The sequence below is a fragment of the Haliotis asinina genome, chromosome 6 (assembly GCF_037392515.1).
Source record: "Haliotis asinina isolate JCU_RB_2024 chromosome 6, JCU_Hal_asi_v2, whole genome shotgun sequence".
Classification (NCBI taxonomy): Eukaryota; Metazoa; Mollusca; class Gastropoda; order Lepetellida; family Haliotidae; genus Haliotis; species Haliotis asinina.
Window position 1 is genome coordinate 24,773,931 of NC_090285.1, and position 8,119 is coordinate 24,782,049.

General features: G+C 39.4%; 1 pseudogene; it reads left to right on the top strand.

The window, feature by feature from the left end:
• Positions 1–2,068: 2,068 nt before the first annotated feature.
• Positions 2,069–2,210, top strand: LOC137288343 (small nucleolar RNA U3; annotated as a pseudogene).
• The last annotated feature ends 5,909 nt before the right edge of the window (positions 2,211–8,119 follow it).

Genomic DNA, 8,119 nt, shown 5'->3' on the forward strand with positions numbered 1-8,119 from the left:
ATAGTTCGATTTAGAATATTCGTTAAATATGCTTCTTAAATACATTATTGCTTCAAAGAGGAGCGTGTAATTTCCATGTGAGCAATTTTCAATGTACAGGTTTAAAATGTTCATTTACTAAATCAGGAAGAAATATATTATGAATTACAATTGTGGACTATTATCCCCACGCTTTATACTTGTCTTTCTACATATCGTTAGCCTTCACTATGTAAGTAGCCATCCACAGAATATATCTCACACCCACATCGTATATTTGAGGGCACGGTTGGGCCTGGCTTTTCTAATTTGTTGGCTTCATGAATGAAACAAAGTCTGTGGCCAGCTCAATGTTATTTTACCAAAATTTAGCTAGTAAGATGATGTTTATGATCATGAAGCCAGACATGCAAATGTCTTTGGGTTATTTACATTGATGTTGTATCTCTGAAACAAATGAAAAAAACATAGTTCAAAGGAACTGGGAGGTTGAATGTTGCAAACACACCCTCATAACTCTCCGTAAAGAGCGATCTGTTGGCACCAGGTGTTCAGGAAAGCGGACGACACATACTTTACAAACGCTGGCACCCAGCGGGAGAATAAATGTAGGTGACTTTAGGAGAGGTGTCTAGTGTGACAAGTAAAGGGATTGGTGTATCAGGTGGATTGGAAGTAGTTGGAAAAAGAAGAGACTGTACGTCGTACTAACATGAAGGAGGGTTTTTTTCACGAAAAGGTCCAGATCTTGCCATGCCAGCCATCTTTAGCCCAAACTAAACACAATCATATATTGAACACTGGGGCGATAATTTAACATGTTTTTTTTTAGTAAAACAAAGCACAAACATTGAGCTGAATAACTCTGGAGCTGCTGAAAACATGCGTTGACATTTGTGAGAATGCATCACACATAAGAAAGACACCATCAAACAATCTGACAGATCAGCTTGTCAGGAAAGGGATTGCGGAAAGTTGGGTTAGGACTTGGAGCGTGTTAAGGGAGTAAAAGAGGAAATGAGATAGGAATAATTGCTTTTTTTAAATTTGTGTCTGTAACATGCATCATCATCGGAACCAGGTTGAAGTAACTCTTGAATAACTTTGAATAATCATTACTGTAATCTGTGTGACATTGTGCAGAACAGACGCACATTTACAATTTCTTGTAAACATCAAAAGAAAGCTACACATTGAGACTGAACGTGAAATCAAATGATGTTACAGACACCCACACAGAATTATTTCTGAGTATAATCTGAAACAATTTGCTATGTGACAAGCAGTGTTACCCTTAGACGGATACTTCTCTATAAACACATGACATGACACATTTACTTTAGTCCTGTGTTCCTAAACCTCTACAACAGCAGATACATGTCTGTTACTGTTCATGATATGTGAGGCTTTGGATACCCTTCTGAATCGAACAACCTCTCGTCACGCCGATTCACCACCTTGATACATGGCGTCAACTTCATTTCTTGTGTCACTGTAACAGTTCTAAAAACCAGTCTAAACCTACACTCACTGGGATTCTCGAACATAAACCAGCACGTTCAATATTTCATACAACAATAAATAATTGACCTTTATATGCCAAATACATCTGTCAATTCAGAGCTGATAACAATCATCCTTAGCACAGCAAATGGTGAAGAGAGCAGATTGAACGCACTACTCTAACCCTTGTCGCTTAAAACGTCAATGTAGAAGGATTCTGTATACTCTACGCTTGTACTCTGCCTTCTTGGCTGATATTTAACTGATGTATTTGAGTAGATGAAAAAACTGAAATGGGATCGGCTTTACTGGAGGTTGTGGCCCCTGCCAAATGTTGTTTTGGGAGCTGTATGTGTCATTCAACTGCTTTAGTTATTGAGATGAATGTTTGCTGATATGACCTTTCTTTAGAAGAATACCTGAACCAAATCGTACTTCATCTTACTTTCATCTTCATGTCTTACCTCTTCAGGTACACAAAGCCACTTAGTGAACCTTGCAATTTCCTGACTTCAAAGAAACTGATAAGCTTCAGCTCAAATTCATTTTGGAAAAGTATAGGTTGTTCCACAACTTGTTCCATGGACAGATCATACTTTCAGGGATCATTTCTATAGTATGCATCGCCATGACTTCAGGTAAAACTGACAGTCTAACAAATCACGAGGATGGAAGAAATATAACAATTTTATTGCTTTTATACAACACAAACACATTACACATCCGAGCTTATAGTCAATTTGACAATGACGTTATGCATTGAGTATAAATGACGTGTCAGGAGTCACACATGTGTCACCGACTCAATGAAGCAATACGCAAGTGATAGTAACTGGCTGACCATGGTTATAATGGAATATATAGATTAATTCTGTGACACCTATGTGTAATTACCAAGACACTTGATAATAAATCTGTAATCGAAGTTCAGATTAGAAACTTCAATATATATTCTTTGATAGACCCGTATTGTATGCATGTGTGTACTTTTGCGCATGTGTATGTATCTGTGCAAGCATGTGCAAGAATTCAACATTCAAATTCAGTGTCGGACTGAGCTCTACCACAAATAGTTTGGAGGTATAATTTGGTAGGTGATATAATAATATATGCTGTTTATTATTCATTAGAGTTGACGGTAGGACAAATATAACCTGCAGAGAATGTTCAATAATGCAATGTTTTCTATTTCTAAGAGAACGTTTTTATGATTACAGAAAGGGGTTTGCCAAACGTATATACATCACATATCAGTATGCATCAAGCACAAGTGTTGCAGTTAACGCACCTTATTGTAGAGAGTCCTTGTCAGAAATTTGTTGAATCAGGGTCCGTTTGAAGTGCAGTTGATAACGTGCTATGATGCAGGCAAACAGATACAAGGGCGTCGAATGACACTTGTCGTAGGGCAACATTTGGCCACGGTTAGTTCTAACAAGCCCGCCCTCTAGACACGTTATAATTTGTCTGGATATATGAGGTCAAGCTGTCTGACATATTCATGCTATTGACCTCGAGCACAGATAAACAAACATGCGTCATCTACATGTGATTATCTGTATACAGGTGAAAACAAGACATGTCACTCTCTCACTTTATCGTTTTGTACTACATTCAGATAAGCATACACACGTTTGTACCGTATCTAACATGAAGATGAACATGAAGATATATATCTATATATATAGTTAAGTTCTGCCATCTCTGTATTCTGTGTTCTGTGATAAGTTCTGTTTGTTAAGTTAAGTAGTCAAATAGTTAAGTTCTGCCATCACAGTGCCCATAATCCTGAAAGAAAACATCGCAGCAGGTGCTTTTCGTTAAATCTATTTTCCACCCAATCGATTAGATGGCTGTGCAATCATATCTGTGTCACATGTATGTGAGATACTGGTTGTCCTGATTGCCTTCGTGGTGAAATGTACCTATAAACGTGCCACATTGATGGAGGGCGTTTACTCGTCACCGGACAGTTAAACTGTTAAAGAGCAAAGGGTTTCAATGCTACAGTTCAGTAACATCAGGCATAAAGCCCTGAAATATCACACCAGATACTACTGTAGTTTTGTCGACGACATAACAGTGTAAACATATCTCTGTCATACGCATGTGGATTACTGGCTGTCTTATTTGTACTCTCTGTGAAATATAGTTATAAGCATTTCATACTGATAGAATGCATGCCACATGTCACATGGTGAACTGTCAATATCGATCCTAAAATAAAATGGTTCACCAATACCCGTCAACATTTCCATCGGGAGAAGATCATGCTTTACATAATTTAACATTCAGTAAGAATTAGGACAGTTGCAGGAAAGGATCACATTCACGTCTGTCATACAAAAACAAAACCTGTTCTCTGAAATCGTTTATTGTCAACATTTGTTACTCTGTATCATCTCAAAAGCTCTAGCTGACAGACGCAAAGTGTTCCTTGACGTTATTGCTATAAGACAATAACCGTATACCTGGCCATTGAAACATCGCTGGTTGGTGTAATTGCATTTGTCAAGCTTAGACATAGCATGCCCCGGTGACGTGTGACAGCTCCCGGCACGAGGGACCATGATTCCTTGAGCTATAAGAGAACGTCTTACAGATAACAGTCAGTCTGTAACATATGTATGCCTGTCTTCCCAGGAAATGTCCAATGAATAATGTCTAAATGTTCGCAATACAAAGAATGCATCAAGGCAATAACGTTCAGCGAACGGTTGGGGTTTCATCCATATTTTCTGTCTGAGTGAATCTATATATCTTGGATAGAAAAAGGGTCCCACAATGCTTTGCGTCTGAGCTAACAGATCCAAACACGTGTCATCCCATCTTCGTCAGATACCTACCTTCATGTCTGGCCTGAATTACGTTAATTCTGTAATGCCATCACGGCTTTCTCGTGAAATGAGCTGATCAAATAATACACTATTTTCGGTCCATACTATGTTACATGCTTCTTGATGTGTTTCATATTTTATTGCGGTTTCTGACGCAAATGTTGTCTCGTGGCTTTTGGGATCTGCTAATCGTTGGTTCCACAGAAGCGTATGCCGTAATACGTAGCATCCAGTTGGCCTCATGGCGATAGTTCTTTAACTGGAATACTAGAACTGTTCCATGCACAGTGATTATGAAATGATACCCTACACGAACAGTCATATCAAACAATAGATTCCAGTACCTTCACATTTCCACCATGAGCATTTATCTATCAGAATGTTGAGGGTGTAGAATTATTGGCGTGGACGTAGTTCATGACAGAATGTTATCATGCTTTTTTGTGCACATTTATTGTGCGATTATCTTGTAAAGAATGCCAAAGTTGATGATGAAAAGTAGGAATCCGTTTTCTTGAAAGAACGAAGAATGTTTGACATAATTACAATGTCAATATTGACATGGTTGACTGTGCTTTACTGTTTGATGGTACACAAATGTGTCAACCAAGCGAAGTGCAAGAATGTATCGTGACAAGGTGAGTTGACTAGGGAGGGAGGGAGACTATCTGCTGCGACTTCATGTACAGTATGTTGACAAGAAGAAGAAACTCCTGTAGAATCCTTAACTTGGATGAAGACGACCGACTTGGGAGGTGGAACAGAAGGCTGTTCATTTCTCCACTGAAAATAGAATGAGTTTGCATCAGAATATAAATGTATATTACACACGTAACATATGTTTTATTTGGGATTACACTTTCCTCGAAAAGTAGAGATTCCATCCGGGATTCCAAACCCACACTGTCAGCGTAAGGACCTAATCGCTAATGCACAAAGTCATTTGTCTATCCCGTTCAGCCACCGCGGCTTCCATTTTCTTTTCAACGGCATTAATGTTATGTATTCATAGACAGACATGAAATACAGATTATGCAATCATTTTAATTTAGCTTTCAGACATCTTGTCAGTGGCACAAGCACAATATTTGGAACGACATGATGGCGTGGCTTGATGTCCGTATGAATTTGTAGAGGGCGTCTTGAATCATAAAATTCTTTCGAATTGGCTCCTATGGAGCGTCGGATCCAGTAGGCGTATCACAGCCAACAAGGCTGTGAAAAAGAATGAAACAATTTATGCAATTTATATCACTGAATTTCTGTCCCTTTTGACTCTAACGAGACTGACAAGATGCAGGGAAAAGATGGCAAATGTGCGCGACCAGCTTGTGGAATGTCATACTTGCATCCCATTTGCTCGACTCCCACGTATTCTTTGTGAATTAAATTGACTACCTAGCAAATCCTCCTGGGTAAGGCGAAGGCTGCAGTATTGGGTTATCTTCGCATTCTCCGAAAATGCCTTGATTGGTTCCACTAGGCAGTCTGGGTTGTGTGTTGAAGGGGCCCAATTGTTTTCTGCAGGACAACCCAGACCTTCTTTGCTGAATTTATTCAGTTTAGTCTGAATACAATTATATTTTTTATCAAAACAGTGCGAAATCTGAAACGGAAATACAACTGGAATCTATTGGATTCCTTTTGGCTGACTTCGGCATTTTTAAACTGACACTAAATAAAAATTTGGTTAAAAAACGATTCTTTGATCGTTGAGAAAACAAACGAGTTTGCCCAAGTAAGTTCGCAAATCATGTCTTTAAGACAAAAGATTTCAGTTCATGAAAAATCGGATGAGCATCCAAATAACGATTACAGCTCACAGAACGGTTGTGACTGCGGGTTTGATTGGTTGCCGGACACGAACGATCATGAGCAGCGTTGTTTTAATGCTCCAGGGCAAACGATGCTTCTGGACGTTTCTTTGTCATTGACCTCTGAAACTGCCTAATCTCCACGACACGCGTACGCCACGAACCGCTCGAGTTCTTTACCTAGTTTTGAAGGTTAAATCAATCATTTGCTAAACGAACATGAACACTGAGAAGAGTAGAACAGTTAAAATATAATATGAATATGAATGTTTTCATGTTTCGAATACCATTTTGATGCTTCCAACACTATGAATAGCTTGCGCCTCCTGTTACGACATCTATGTCCTCGCACAACCCTGATGGACGGGCGTAAACTAGTGCGTAAAATGCAACCTCTTCTTTTTCGCGTTCCCTTACGCATTCTTTACTCTAGAGGGTGGGCTTAAGGGAAAACCCAGCATCTATTTGAAAACAACTGCTGTAATCGCCTGCCCCTACCTACAACCCTCTCATTACTACATAGTCATTTTGCCATTCAGTCTTATCCCCTCTGTCACTTCTTTGAATACAGGCTCGGTGGGGTAGCTAGTGGTAAATGCGTTCGCTTGTCACACCGAATACCCTGGTGGATCCATTATGGAAGCGCAATGTGTTCAGCCAATTTCTGATGTCCCTAGGCTTATTGATGGAATATTGCCAAAAGCTGTGTAAAACCATAACGCACAACATTCCGACATGAACAAAACAAGGTAGTAATCTTTTGGCAGCTGTGTCAGCTTGTCGTTCCAGTACCAGCTGGACATGGGTTTGAATGTAGGACTTGGCATGATGTTCGTATTGATGTTTTCTGGTCAACATCTACCCCACAACCCGCGGAAACTATCACCAAAGAAAGGACGGATGGAGAATGCCCAGTGGAAACGCTTGTGACACGAAAGTGCTTCAAAGCCGATGTGAGACATTTGCACTGAACAATGAATAATGAATACTTCTGTGAATGCCATCGTGCCTGTTTATTACGTGCCTTCTGTCGCCATCATGACGTTCAACTTGCTACTTTCACCGAAAGTTCTTATAAGACCCCTGTTTGTGTTCATGCCATTTGAATACCCTGAAATAGGGCATGTAACGAATGTCAGTTTTGTAACTATAACGGTATCCCTTTATCGATTTCAGGAATAAACAAAATCCAGGCAAAAATGGAACGAATGATAAAACTGTAAAATGTCTATTTTTAACAATGCTGTTTTCCCCCTTACAATACGTTACCAACCAGTTTGTTGATTGCCATTTCAAACTTACATTTTGTTCTCTCTGTTACCATTTATCGATAATCATGTGATATTTTCGAAAATTTTGTCATAATTGCAAGATTGGCACACGAATTTCAAATGGCGGTAGATAGTTAAAACAAAGTTGCTCCCCGCGTCACCACCATCATTGGTGACAGAGTCCAACGATTATAGCTACTCTGTATTAATAATGCTACAGGAAAGTGAACATGGTATCAGGAAATGGTTCATACATGGACCAGGGGCTCCTATCACAATTTGAAAGCAACCCTTACTAAGGTTAACCTTGACGCCCATTCTTTAACGTTGCACCAAGGTTAACGTAATGACGTGCGATCATCCTAGTGCTTTGTGAAACGGTCCAAGTCCGGAGAATAGAAGCCGTATGACTGGCGTACAACGGAAGATATAACTACATATAGCTGATGAAATAACGAACGAATGCTTAGTTTATGACTCTATTGAACACTGCATCCGAATGAAAGGACTCAGTCCACTCATAAGGCAAGAGGCATGCAGTAGGAAATTGTGAAATGTGTAACAGTTTTACCATCACCCCCACACAAGTTGTTTCAAAGGCATTTAGAAGTTGGGGGAATCTAAAAGTGATTTATGGTTCAACTTCTTTATTATACAAGGTCACAACGTTTCGAGACAGATTCTAGTCTCTTCTTCAGGTGAAGTGAGGGTAAAA